This window comes from Pagrus pagrus (genome assembly GCF_965226575.1).
Source record: "Pagrus pagrus genome assembly, chromosome: 10".
NCBI classification, from domain to species: domain Eukaryota; kingdom Metazoa; phylum Chordata; class Actinopteri; order Spariformes; family Sparidae; genus Pagrus; species Pagrus pagrus.
The window spans coordinates 21,938,643-21,954,199 of NC_140194.1; the positions used below are offsets into that span (position 1 = coordinate 21,938,643).

General features: G+C 38.5%; 1 long non-coding RNA gene across 1 annotated transcript; it reads right to left on the reverse strand.

Annotated features, from left to right (window-relative positions):
* Positions 1–13,967: 13,967 nt before the first annotated feature.
* Positions 13,968–14,871, reverse strand: LOC311263743. Its single transcript, XR_014623397.1, has 2 exons — positions 14,820–14,871; positions 13,968–14,327 (listed from the first exon to the last, which is right to left on the reverse strand). It is a non-coding gene; the product is annotated as an uncharacterized lncRNA (long non-coding RNA).
* Positions 14,872–15,557: the final 686 nt, after the last annotated feature.

Sequence of the window (15,557 nt, forward strand, 5' to 3'; positions counted from 1 at the left end):
TCAAAAGCAAATGCACAGGTTCTGCGGTCAAATGGCCTTTGTGTGATTAAAGCTTTACAACAAAGTTTAAATTCTCAACTTTTATTTTCATTGCATTTTGTTTTTTATTTTTAATGCATTTTGTTTGTTCAGTTTTTTTGGCTGATGGTATTACGGTGGGCCTTGCAGACTCAGATCAGGAACAGACACCCAGCCCAAGCTCTCTAAGAAGACGAGGAAAAACTCCCCATGAAGGTGCACGGGAAGAAACCTCGGGAAAGGCAATTCAGAGAGAGATCCCCTCTCCACGGACGGCTGGGTGTGTACGCACATTTGTTCTTGTATATTTGTGAGGAGCAGGGTCATTTTTTTTTTTTTTTTTTAACTGAAGAATTTCTTCTTCAATTAAAGTTGGCTAACCGGAGCACCCGGAGAAAACCAGTGTGACTAATCCTCAAGTATACAAAAACAAATGCATGTTTTTGAGTCAGTCTCTGTTCCTGAGTCTGGATCTGGGCACTAGAAGAGTTTTCTATACCACTTCTTCTTTTTCTTCTTGTTGACCTGGCTCTCGAGATCTTCCAGCTTGGACTTCATGGAGCTCTCTTTCTCCTCCCACTCCTGCTCCTTTTCCTGGAGAGTCTTTTTGTGGCCGTCAGTGGCCTGAAGGAGGGATGACTTGTCCTCCTGCCACTCGATACGATGGCTCTCCAACTGCTGCTGTGTGTTTTTCAGAGCAGCCAGGAGGGTGTTGTTCTCCTGATCTCGCTTGCCAAGCTGAGCCACGTGAAGAGCTCTGGATTTCTCCGTTTCTTCCAGCAGGGAGGTTCTCTCCTGCTGCCAGCGGAGGCGCTCAGTTTCCAGCAGATCCTCTGCATTTTTCAGGGCAGATGAAATCTTCCTGGTCTCTGCGTTGCGTTCCTCCAGCTCAGCACGATGGGAAGCCTGGGTTCTTTCCAGAATCTTCTCAGCGTCCTCCTTTTGTCTGACAAGAGCGTTGTTGATCTTGCTCAGTTTGTCCTGCAGCCTGTAAACTTGATTCTTCTCAAATACAAGATCCTGCTCCAGCTCTTCGGCTTTTCTGCGAGCCTCAAACGTCTCAGTGTTGCCGTCAGCCACAGCCTGCAGCTGCTTTTCCACACGGACTTCTGATCTCATTGCTTCCACTTCCTTTTGAAGGTCCTCCTTCTCTGCATACGCCTTCTCCAGTTGGAGTTGAAGGTCCTTGCTACTGGAGGTCTGCTGCTGAAGGCTAGTCTGAGTCTTCCACAGCGTCTCGGAGGTGGTTTTGAGCTGTGATTTCAGATCCTCTATCTCTTTCCATGACGAGACATTGGCCTGAGCCTTATCCAGCTGGGCTTTCAGGGAACATATCTTCCCTTGCATCTGCTCTCTCTCACCGCTCCACATGTCGGATGTCTCCTTTTCTTGGAGCTGATCGAGTATAGCAGTCAGGGAGTCCTCTCGGATTTCAATGTTGACTCTGCCCGCCGTTCTAGTTGGTCTGAGCATCGCCATTCTGTCCATCAGCTGACACCTTACGCGTTCCTCAAGGGAACTGAGGCGGACAGCGAAGGTTGAAGGTTTACCCTTGGTGGACTTGTTCTCCATGACTTCCAGAGTTGTCTTCGCCTGGAACTCAGTGTATTTTGTCCTCTGTCTCCTTTGTTTTCTCTGTGTACTTTCCATGGTAACAATGAACTTTGTGTCTGAACTAAACTTGGGTTTGAGCACAAATGGCAGGAAATGGACAGATCCTCTACTTATAACACTTCAACACTCTAAAACTGGCTTTGATCCTGTGGTTGCTATTGGATACCAGCTTATGTTTGAATTTTGAAAGGAAAAGGACAGATCCTCTACCCTTTAACATTTCAACATTCTAGAACTGGCTTTGATCCTGTGATTGCTATTGGATACCAGTTTAAGTTTGAATTTATGAAGGAAAATTATTTCTAAGATGGATGACAATCCCACATTTGTATTAAAATGTTTCATCATCATCAATATGCCTGAAACTTGGCATAGAAAGTATATTTTGAGGATGATCACCATCAAACATTATTTAAGTGGGCATTTGTGCTGCTGGTTAACATTAGACCTCAGTTTGTATGCACCATATCCCAAAATGTACGGCACAAGCATGGCAACAAATGCACACACTGCACAATAGACGCTCGGGTTTTCCAAAAAATATATATTACAATACACTGCATCATTTTGGGCTGTTTCAACTTGAAAGTCTAAGTTCAATTGCTGCCTTAAATATTTGAGCTAATTTAGTTTGAATAGTTAGCTTGGGATATTTTGCAGGGATATGAATACAGGTGTGCCTTGAGCTAAAATCTCAAGGCACACCTGTATTCATATCCCTGCAAAAAAGCTCCTGTAGGATCGCTGGATCACTTTTTGATAGATTGTTTCAGATTGGTTCAGTCAGACTTCTTAATTGTTTGGGTTTTTTTTGTCATGATTAAACCAGAACTTGTGTTGGAGTTTGCATATTGGACTGTGATTTAACTCTCAAAGATGTTGAACACTTGGTGGCTCATTTCAAGTCCCAATTTTACATTTGCTTCGTCTGAGAATGGATAACTTTACTAGAATTAAAGAAGGAAAATTGTGTTTTTTAACTCTAAACTCAGAAAGGATCTTAGGAAGTTTTTTTTTATCATTTAAAAAGTTGTACCTGGATATTTTAGACTTCCATATTAATTTTTGTCTTCATCTGACCTTTCCTAAGCAAGTTACAGCCATTTATTATAATATATTTCTCTGTGTTCTTCAGTGAAAAACCTGATATTTCATTTACTAACCATGTAGATATTTTCAGAGAGTAAGTAGAAAGGTTATGTTATCATAACTGAGAAGATTGGCGCAAAACTGACTGTTTTCAGAGAAATATATTATCAGTTGGACATGAACAACAAAAGCAGGTTGGCTACAACCACTGCTCGTTGGCTCACTGGAACAAACTACGTGCTCCTGTATATTAGCTTCCTCGCAGAATTGACAAACTCTCCATTCACATACTTGTCAATATGGCCAGATTTACGGTGATTTTCAGTTTTTTTTAGGACCTTTATGTGCCGAGTTGGAGGCCATATTGGTGTTGGTTAAGTGTGTTGAGCAAGATGATGTAGTTCACTGAGCGGTAAACCAAAAATACAACAGAGCCTCATTCAGCACAACAAGTAGGCGAACTGAAATGGAGCTGAACATTGTGCCAACACAAGTGAGAAAACATACTCACTTGAGCTACATTTAATAGGTTGACTATAGAATGGTTACATGGCCATTAAGCGATTTACTGATAGCAGCAAGCTGTTTAAAGGATAAATCAATTTAATCTAGGGTAAAACTTCTTTATGACTGTTCTTACAGTCGTCTCCTCTTCATGCAGATCGTCCGACAGTCATCAGCTTCATGTCATTGACCACGCTCAGCTCTCACTCTGTGATGTAATCAGATGAAACTGGTCTATAAAAACTGAATGGCCTCGAGTCAATTGCCTGAGTCATGTCTCATGTTTAAACAAATTTGGATATTTAGCTCAATGACTCCAGAGAGAGTGAAGCAGTCAGATGTGAAAGTAAAAGACCTTTAACGTCTCTGCAGGAAGCAACAGAGTAATGTTAAAACAGCTGTGCAGACACTGAGTTAACAAAACACTCAGATTTCTCTCTGATGAACAGAAATAACTGACTTACAAGAAGAATTTGTCTTTGGTCCATTCTCCATACTTGAGGAAAAATCTGCATCCACTACAGCTGTGCTATAAGAAGTTTGAGCCTCCAGGGTTTTATAGTTACTTTAAGTGCGAGTGCGGAAAAACACTACAGTTCCAAATGTTCCCATTCAATCCAATCCAATCCATTGTTTTTCTGTTGTTGTTGTTGTTAAAGATAATGTGTAACTTACCATCTCTCTGACCTTGCAGTAGAAAGTGCGTATAAACTACTGACATCTCCTGTATTCTGTGATCATCTATACAGACAGGAAGTGGACACAATGACAGCTGTCCCAGCATACAGTAGTTGAAGCCATTTCTACTCTAGTTATACAGCCTAGCAATGATACTGTGCCAACATGAGATCACCCTGAAGTTTAGTTTTTACAGAGTCAAGGCGTGAGCGGGTAAAGACTGAAGTCAGTACTCACCTTTATCATGGTTATAAATGTTTTCATTATTGTGAAAGTAAAAAAAAAACATGACTGATCTCAAAATGAAGCTCATTAAAGACACACAGCAGGTTTCCATCACGTATACAGTTTTTCTTCAAACTCTTAAAAAAAGAGTCTCAGGAGAGTTTCGACTCTCAAGCAATGAATGTGGGAGGTTTAAAGGTTGATTGAACACAGTGGTACTAAGAAATCATGTTACAAGTTCTTAAGTGGTCTGAAAAGAAATACATTCTCTTTCTATATCTATATTTCTATCTATTTCTTTATCTTTTATTGATAAAAGATTAGTCGATCCACTAAATTCCTGCCTGACTTTTTCAGTCCCATGTTTAAAAAATGTTGACACACGGTACACTTGACCCTCCACTTGATGCAGACTTTTAGTAATAAAGAGTATCAAACCATTGTACTGATGTGTACTGATCCACACCGCTCCAGTTGTTCTAAACAGGACCAACAATAATCGACAGACATGAATAAGTTGTTTATGACAATTAAAGCAGAACGTTCACATGATTATCACCTACTAACAATCTTTTCTTCTTACTGAGACTTATAAGAATGATACAACATATCTGATATTGTCAACATAAAATTAAAAAACATTATAAACTAATCGATTGCTTTGAGAAATATATCACTTTTTAAAAAATGTTGTCAGATAGAAACTTAAAAAAAAAAAGATGTTATGTCTCTTAATAGACCTGCATGCTTCTGGATCCAGAGCCTCCTTCATGTACAGCAGTTTTATGTAATGGTAGATTTATTAAAGACTGGAGCTATTTAAGTCGTCTGCAGCAGATGTGCACTGATCCTCATATCTACTCATTACAGTCACTTCACTCTATTTTTGAAACAAAACATTTTTCACTCTTTTAATATTTCGTCTGTAATCTGATTCAGTCAGAAAGTCTTTTTGTTCCTGATCATCCGTCTCTCTTCTTTACAATTATTTTACTTTTCTACTTCTCTGCCTTCCTTTACATCACGTCCAACTATTTTTTGATTTGACATAACTTTGTTTGATTTGCCCAGCAATATATATATATAAAAAAACAACTTTGTGATGAAAGGCGCGATTTTGAATTACAAGAAAAATGGTGTGAAAAAGAAACAGACTTCAGGGAATAAAGGGACATGAAAGAGGATGAAGTAATTAAGAAAATGATCTGGTTTAAAACAATTATTGGATTATTTAAAAAGTTTGTGGTTGTATTAAGTAGTTTCAAGTGTTTATTTATATTGTCTATGAGAAATAATACAATAAATATCTGCAATAATTTGTTTTTTATTCATTTATTACTGAAAACTTCAAGCCCCCATATTGATCATGTCAACATCCTTTCAGAATAAAATCTCGCCGTCACATAGACGATATAACTTTTACTTGTGACGCCCCTGAGAGGCAGATTGAACCAGGACTTTACAGAGACCCTCTGAGCTTCCATGTGAACATTACACTTAAACGTTGACGTACGAGAGTTCATTTAATGGCTGCATCGTCACATAAAGGTCTATTACAAACCATCATTTTCATTATTAATCTGTTGGATTAAGCTCACAGTGGAAGATGACCAGTACAGCTCCACCTGCTGCAGGAGCAGAGCAGTTTTTGGGGTCAGCATCTTGCTCGAAGGCACTCTGCTCTGAGGCTTCCTGGGATTAAACACCTCGACAGAGCGGAGAACAAAGATAAACTGTCAACTTTGCCTTCTGTTTCAAACTGAGACAAGTTAATCCACACTGACATTTATCCTGATATCTTATTACAGCAGGAATCTGAACACTTTGAGTTCAGGGTGAAAGTTTGCAGGAAACTTTTTCTTTAATATTCAGTTAATCCACTTCCCTTCAGACAGAGCACAGTTCAGCACACACAGCTCTGTAAATCAGATTCACACAGAACTGAGCTCCAGGAGGCATTTAATGTCATTAAATAGCAGGAAATAACATTATTTAGTTCTGTTTCACAGTCTGGGCTCACAGACTGACTGTGGTCTCAGTAGGAATATCACCATCTGCACAGAAAGAGAATAAGACGTTCCTGCTGTGTTGGACATTTACTGAAGTATTATTTACATATACATGTAGATACTAGTTAGTAGTTTATACAATAAACATAAAACTTTGAAAGAGCTGACTACAGGATGGATTACGACAAGCTTCATAGTTGTCGGAAGGTGTATTTTCTCTCGTTCGATGAGCTAGGCTAGCAGTTTCCCCCTGCTTCCAGTCTTTGTGCTAAGCTAGGCTAAATATGTCCCGGACGTATCACTGTACTGGATGCACAGAGATGAAACTGATCTCACTCCAGAGAAGACGGAGAACAAGAGGATTTACTGTAAAATAATGAATGCAGCTGATATACATACTTATGGATTCAAGTGACACTCAGAGCCTCTTTCAAACTGCAAATGAAATTTAGTGTTAATGTTGATGAGTGTGTTATGTGTGAAGATAGCTATATATAGACATATAGATAATACAGTGAAGAGGTAGAGGTTCAGCTCTTAAAGTTGACTTCTCAGCAGTGAAGTGAGTATTGCAATGTAGGAATTAGTCAGTGACAGCAGGTCAATAGCTTTGTTTTTCTGTGATGGAGCTCATAAAGATCCGATCTGGTTCTGTTCGTGCTAAACGTGACATCAATGACAGCTTGTTTGTCTGTCGGAGGTAGGAGGTAGGTTGTTGCAGGTCGTCCAGTTTCAGCTTTAAGCGATCTTGTGATCTCAAGCACACTGGAAATGTCTAAAAAATACAAGAAAACATTTATCACAATATCAATGTCAGATGATCATTGGATTGATGTTCCCTGAGTGAAGTCTCACAGGTTCAGAGAAGAGGAGGAAGAACTAGACTTTGAATATGATGTAATACCATTATCATCCATTTAGCACATTAATCAAGCAAAAAAATATCAGAAGCTCAAGGACAAATTATAACTCGCAGACCAAAAATAAGAAATTTAAATCAAAAGACAGGTAATACAGTCATGTCGCAAGCTGTGATTTAATATGAATATCACATTTCTTTGCATTAAACATTAAAGGTCTTTGTCATATTTCTTAATGGTAATCATTTTGAAATGATGATTTTTGATGGCTTTGTGGTTCCACATTTCTTCTTTTCTCTTGATCCTTTTTCAAAAGGAATTTCTATTTTACTCTTGAAAACTTAGATGGCCTTTAGTGGCCTGACTTTATGGTTCATAATAATAACAAATAATGTGATGAATAAGTATACAGACAAAAATTAAATGGGTCAAGAATCAAGCCTTGTGGTACCCCACAAAACATAAGAGCAGAGGTGGCAAAAGTACACACATTCTTTACTCAATTAGAAATACAGATACTTACCAAAAAAAAAGACTGGTAAAAGTAGAAGTACTGATTCAACTCAAGTAAAAATAATAAAGTACAGAAATGTACTCAAATTATAAAGCTAAAAAGTATCCACACATTTCTACCGGCCATTTCTGTGCAAAGCTAACTGAAGCTCACGTCATATATAATATATATATTGAGTAATGATTACCCTCAAATGCATCAAACTAAAGTAACAAGCCTGTTTTGAAAATGTAAGGAGTAGAAAGTTCAGATACTTGTGTTCAAATGTAAGGAGGAAAAGTAAATACAAAGTACAAAAGTACAATACAAAGTACATTAATGAAGTATTTGTATTTTGTTACTTCTCTCAAGAGTCACCACGAGCTGTTCTTAACCGTTCAGTTTGATAAATACAATTACAACTAATTTAAACTGAATTAGAATTGTGTCACTTATTTACTTTCTTACAGTCTCACACTTTCATCCAATAGCCGTAATAATGTAATATTAATTGTAAACATTACTCACACAGGTGACACAGTGCTGGAAACAATTTAAAAAATGCACACGAGGCAGAAAAATACAATGGAAAGGGGAAAAAACTAATGAATAAAATATACTTGACCAGAGGGTCTCATTCAGATGATTCAGGCTGCTCTGTTGTCTTTTGGTGACCTAACTCTCCTTTAAGAGCAGAATTAGTTTTAATTCAGTGTCTCCGTCAGGTTTTTAATTTGTGGGAGTACTGCAGGATCCCATAGTGGATATGTCCATTTAGAAATAAGAAATAAAGGCCATTTGTAACCTTCCCATGAATTAATTTGTGTAATGAGCTTCTGTTACTGTTTCTGCTCTGAAGAAATATGAAGCTGCAGCTGATTAAATTAAAGCGATGAGTCTCTGCTGAGCAGGTTCATACAGTCACTCTTACTTGTCATCATGTTATCAACATTAGCACTTTTACTTTTGATACATAAAGCACATCTTCCTGGTTATATTTACATACTTTTAGTTAAGTAACATTTTCAATGCAGGACTTTTATAATCTTACAATGTGGTTTTAGTTCTGGTATATAGTACATTTACTTAAACTGGCAGAAGACAGTTTACTATCAGCTTATCAGCTCAAATAATTTGAATAGAAATCAGTTAGATTTGAGTGTCCCAAATGTTGTTAGGAAAGAGAAAAGTAATCCATGTATTTCCAAAAGGAATTTGAACCCACAACCTCAGTAATACTAAACCACTTCTGAACATGCTAAGCTACCTTGACTCTTGCTTTGAGTTGGCTCTCACAAGTGAAAGTCAACTTTAGTCAATCTGTCAGTGGTAACAATCTAAATCTGTATCTCTGTTGAATAATCTGCTCTGATCACACAACCAAATCAAAATCAAATCAAAATCAAATCTCTGTGTCAAATGAACCAAAATAAATAGATAAACTGGCTATTTACAGGTGACCTACAGTATGTCTGGGAAGATATTCGCATTGCTATACCTCATTGCTGTTGTTTTAGTGTTTATAATTTAGTATGAAATGGTAACAAATTGTTGTGCTTTTCCTCCTTCATCCTCTTCTGTGTCATGCATGATTTTCTCAGGTTTTTATAAGGTCTTTAAGCGTCCCTCCTCCCCTGCTTTGAAGCTGTTTTTTAATGTTTAAATCCTCCATGCAGCAGGTGTGTATTCATTTCAATTTTGTTATCCTCACATGACAGCCTGCCAGTTAAATCCTCAGATATCATCGTTTGTGACACGCAGGACGCTGTCTTCCTGTCTGCATGGTATGTAAACTCCTCAGATAAATGGCAGCGAGGAATGTTCGGCGTGTCAGTGGAAATAAGGGCTGCAGGTGATTCTGAAAAGCAGTTGATAAGAGAACAGGATGAATCAAAGTCTTATCAGAGAAGAGCACTTATTGCTCTTTTGTTTACTGCTTATCCTCAGACGAACGAGCTGCCAGGGAGAATCATCAAACATCCTGCAGAGGTTCCTGCTCTGGGTTTAACTGCTGCTACGTTTCAGGGAGTAGAAAGAACATTAAATGTGAACAGAGTGCTGTTGATTAGACGAGAGACAAAACACACATTTATAGTCACAGTTATGAATTGAACACAAAGTCTTTGTATTACCAACCAGCCTCCTAACTTCCTGAGCTATTAGACTTGTTTCAAATCAGTGAAACTCACATAGAATAATTAACATCATACAAAGGATGACAGCAATGAAGAAATGTTTTGATTTTCAACTACAAAGGGAGTAATCTGATAATAATGGGAGGCAACAATGGAGCCAGAGAGAGTGCCTCATCTCATGTCTTATCTCCGAAACTCATATCAACCTCAAATACCTGGTTAAAAGTCACAAATGTTTTTTGTACAGAGAAAAGTACCACATTTATTTCCAAAAGGGATTTAAACCCACGATCTCTGAATCTCTTCCCCCTTCTTAACATGCTCAGCTATCAGGGAATCTGACTGATGATACATCTCGTTTTTTGAAGTCGACTTCAGTCCGCCAGTTTTAACAATCTGAATCTGAATCTTTGTTCAGTCTGAAGTTTATTAAGTTTTCTTCTCTGTAGATTCATGAAGGAGAATTTTCTGCAGCTTCCTCCATCAGTCTGATCTTCTTTGTCTCTCTGGTTGTTCGTGTTCATCAGCTCTGACATTGGTCCAGTGGATAAGGACACCGCCCAGCAACCAGGAGACGTGGCAGTGAACCCTATAGCTCAAGCAAACAAAGTTGTGTAAAAGTGATGAATGTGTGCGATTCAAAACCTCCAAACTCATCTTGCTTGCGTACATTTTGTTCAACATGTGAATTACCTTCATGGATTGATTTCAAATCATCAAGACTTCTCCGACCTTCAATGGAACAAAGCCCCCTTAGAGTGGTTGCCAATTTGTTGCACTACCTAATTTTGCTTATGTTAACGTTGCTAACACCAGCTAACGTTAATGTTGCGAATGCTATCAAGCTATCGTCAACACTGCTATCACCAACTAACTATCGTTAATGTTGCGAGGCCTAGCTCGCAAATGTTAGTGTTGCTAATGCTAGCTAGCTATAATTAACATTGCTAACACGAGCTTGCTAACATTAATGTTGCTGCTATGCTGGGTGCATACTGTAGAAATCAGCCATTTACCTTTTAATGCTGACGAAACAGATACCACAAGAGCGCTCAAATATGTTAATATCATGTCACTTTCTTTAGCTCGGCTATAAGAAATGTTTTTGGGCGACTGTGGTCGGCATGTTCTCAACTTGCTAGCTGATCCAACTGAAAAATGTTCAACGATGTAAATAACAAAGGCAGTTCTGTACTTTCTGACAGATTTCAGTGTTATAATTTCTGTATGATGAAGCTGACTGTTTCACAGCAGTATGTTTGAGCCATAACATGGCTGTAAACGTGGAGCTTATTACAAATAATGAGCTGTGTGAGTCTCCCTCCACCCAACATCTCTGCTGCTGATACCACAGTTTAACAAGCTCTGCAAAAATCTGAGTCTTATTTCTTTAAGTAGCCTATTTTCAACTCTGCTTTTTATTAATATTAATCATTTCATGAAGACAGCAGGAGCTGTGTGGTAATATTCTGCAGGACTACACTGAAGTGTGAAGCCTGATATTTGAATCCTTGTACCGCAGAGAAGAGCACTCTTTGTGATACTTTATTTACTACTGATACCCTCTCATCGGAGCAGCCTTACTGTGTTTTGCATCCAGTATAATCACAGTCTGTGTGTCTGCGTTGGGAAATGAAGTGACGGCCTGGTGATGTATCACTTCTGTGTTTCCTTTAATTAATCCTCCTCCTGTGCAGTAAAGTGAGCTTAATAATTCCACACAGGCCACTCTGATCTGCCTAATGTGCTGCTCTACCTCTGACTTAAAGCCGAACCATAAATCCAGCTGCAGCAGAACCTTCAGATGCCGGCTGAATAATGTACCTATTAGATGATAAGGAGGGACACAGCAGGGGGCGGGGTCAGGATGAGGGGGGAGGGGCTTGGGTAACCTGTGAGAGAGAAACTCACCTGAATTGCAGTCCTCACCTCTGAAGGAACCTCAAAGATCAGAATCACATTTCCTAAAGAAGGTTGATATCTGGGGTTTTATTTAAAATGTTAGTAACCAAAGAATCTACAAAGCTATAACCACTGTTTGTGTTTCTTCTTCATGTTCTTTTTTCTTTCCTTAAACTCACAAAAGCTTGAATGTGACTTGAACTTGTCACCACAGTTTGAACATAACAGTTCCTCGACGAACGTGACAAAAGGTGAAGCAGATGAAGCAGGTGCTCAGATGGGCTCTCTCTAAAATTATAAATGTTATTATCACATCAGCCTAAATAATCAGGATGGAAATGTTTATTGGTTAGATTTTGATGGAAGGAAAGTAACACAAATATGTGCTAACAAGATTTGAACTGACAACCTTGGCATTACAATAATTACCTCATCATCCTGAGCTGTCATGACTATATTAAGAGTAATACTCTTACAAAGATCAGAGTTACATCCGGTCTGACTCTAGTTAATTGCTCTACATTATCTGTTATTTTTGTCTAAAGGCTGACAGTTTAAAACTGGACTTCAGTTTGAATCTATGTTAAGTCTGGTTGTTTGTCTGAACCACCAGTGCTGACATTAGTCCAGTGCTTAAAGGTCCTGTATATCACTGTTTAGACATGTGATCAAACCACGGCTTGAGAAAACCAAGGTGCTACGACAAAGACAAAGCAGTTTTTGAACAAAGAAACGGCAACAGTGAAGAAATGTTTTGAGTTTCAACTACAGATGGAGTCTGTAATCTGATAATAATGGGAGCCAGAGGAGTGCCTCATGGTGCTCAGGTGGGCTCTCTATAAAGAAGTTATCATCATCAGCATTAAATAAACTGGTTATATGTTGATTGGTTAGATTGTAATGGACAGAGAAAAGTAACACATGATTTCCAAGGAGATTTGAACCCACATCTGCCTCTCTCAACCTCTAATTAACATGCTAAGCTATCAAGACTCCTGATTTGACATCTCACAATTTGAAGTCAACTTTGGTTTGTCAGTTTGTCAGCATTAAGTTGGTCCAGTAGATAAGAACACCGCCCAGGGACCAGGAGACGTGGGATTCAAGCCCGATGTGAATAAATAAAGGTGTGTGACAAAGTGAGAATATGATTAATGTGTGCATAAGATTTAAAAACCTCAGAACTCGTCTCGCTCGCGTACGTTTCGTTCAACTCCCCACTCATCAAATATGAATGGCTCCACATTCATGTTAGCAGTCATACATATGCAACATCTGGTTAGACTTTCAAAATAAAACTTGCTGAAGGTTCACCTATCATAACAAATTAAGACTTTTGGACTGTGATTAACAGTGTTGGGCAAGTTACTTTCAAAATGCAATATATTACATATTACTAGTTATTTCCATACAGCTACTAATTTCCTCTAAATAATTTTAGAGCCACGTGAGGGAAGAATTCAAGGTAAAAACCACAAAATATGACAACACATTCTTCACTGGGAAAATATTACACACATTTCAGATTGATAAGGTGATCAAAGATGTCAGGTGTTGAAAAACAAAATTAACAACCTTGTGTTTTCTCCATGAGACTGTTATAGATGATAATCTCTCTTGAACATGAATTTGAGTGTTTTGTGCCTCTGAAGAGGCTTCAATGAGCTTTTAAAGATAATGTTCAGGAATTACGATGTTTTCAGTTAAAGGTTATTTAAGTAAACTTGCCCAGTTTTGTGCTTCAAGTCAACTTATCCAATGCAAGCCCACCATCTATCTTTCACCTAACAGATACATGAGCGCCTAAACAGAATGGTGATACGTTTTTTATTATTATTAACAAGTTAGTTGCAAATAAATGCAAAACATCCATCTCATTGTGCCATGCTTCCATGATGACAGATTTAAAGTGCAAACAAAACAGATTTTTAAGTTTTTTTTAATACAATAATATAATTTCTCATGTTTCCTTGCTGGACTCCTGCAGAGAGACACTGAGTTATAGATGAAGAAAGAGCGATGCAGTCGAGTTTGAGTTCATTTCTCTCAGATATTTTATGCGTTGCCTTGAGAAATTCTGTGCTCTGCATAGCAATGACAGGAACCAGAATGTAAATTTCAGATTGAATTTGGATGAAATGTGCTCACTGCTGACCTGGGGCCAGTTTCATTCACTGCGTCCTCCTCTTTTTATGGGAACATTAAACTTGTTTCAGCTGTAGAACTGAACCCGTCTTCATCCAGACGATGTTTAAGTCCCAGCGTTGTTTTACAGCTGCAATATCTGCAGTAGAGACGACTCTCTGAATTGTTTCTGCTTGTTTTTAAGACGGTTTGTTTAAAAAATCCATCTTTCATCTTTACTGCAGGCGGAACTGGAAGTGAATCGTAAAAATGCAAAGTTATATTGGAAACAGAAGAAAAGGTTCATTTTAAGGGCTGTTTTTAAATGTGTTGTTTTCATACATCTTTCATGATACACAGAGGGATACAATGCTGGGTATGTTAGTGCCCATCCAAAGAGCTGTGATGCTCCTGTGACAGTCAAACCGCTACAAGTGAACTAACGATGACATGAAGCTTTTTGTGTTCTCCAGTAGGATTTATAATATCTGCAGTGAAGTCAGGATCCACCTCTCCCTCCGCAGAGACACAACTTGTCACATTAAGCTGCTGTATTGATTATATTCTCCTGAAAGTCTCCAGTCTGAGCGTCTGAAGTGGCTCCATCACCTTCAGGATGTTTCTGTGCCGCTCAGTGAAGTTCAGCCAGCTGGAAACCTGTTCGATGGCTTTCAGTCTGTGACACGTAAAGATGACATTTAATCAAAATGGACCAACTCCATCTGATGTGGAGGTGCTCAGTGTGTTCTCACTCTGACCTTTAGAAATGTTAGTCACATGTCGGCCCTGTGGTTCAGCCAAGCTCAGACATGAGAGCGAAAACACCCAAAATGATTCAGTTAAAATTGATAATATAGCAGAAATCATCAGTACATGTCTGACTTTGACACCAGAGGAGACAGTTCACGTCCCGTCTTCTACAAACAGCCAACATTAGTTTCTTTGGACCATTTGATCACATTTTGACAATGTTCATTCACAATGTTTGAGTTGACTCAGTCATGCATTGTCAGTTAGCATCCTGTAATTACAGAGCATTTTATCAGAATTGTGTATCTATGTGTTTGTTTGTAGCAGCTTGATTACACACAGCAGCCATAAAAATGTAAGTATTAGTGATGAAACACAACACATTTTATCACCATGTGAGTGAGTGAGTCACTCAAACCTGTACACTGGTCATCTGCAACACTCAGAGGAAATGATCTGAAGAAGGTTTCAGCTGCAGATAAACAATAGGGGGATGTGGAGAGATGTGAACTTCAGGAGTCAGAGTTGGTCTTACGTCCTCACTTTTCAAATTAAAATCTACTCTAAATCTAATTCAAGTCTATTTCAAAACTTACCGAAGTATTTTTCCTGCCTAAAGGTAAGGAAGAATTTGCCTAGCCAAATTAAACACAAGTAGTTTTGTTGGTAAAATATAACCAAACTGCCGGCGTACAATGAACCTCCACCATGTGTGTTGCTGTGTACACTGCAGCAGCTTTGTTGTTATGGGAACGGTGATATATGTTGTTTTAGAAAACAAAGAGAATCGGCCTATTCAGTCGTTAAGGTATGAGGATGTTTGCAGTGATAGTAGCGGTGTCTCAAGTCTAATGAATCGATCCAAGTTAGCATCTTTTCTCTGACCTGCGACTCTCCCAGTAGTTCTTCCTCTCCACCCTCGCCTACTTGTGTGCATCTCGTGTGTGTCCAAAGAAAAACAAAAACCAACACTGCTACACATATATGCTGCAAAAGCCAACAGGATTTGAAATCCTTTTGGCTTTTTGCAGGTGAGGAAACTCAAGCTGTTGTTGTAAAGAACTCTTCTGTCTTCTTGTTGGTTTCATGTTTAACAGTTTGTTCTCAATTGTCTGGTGAAGTTTTGCTACTACATTTTAAATAAATCATTTAGATT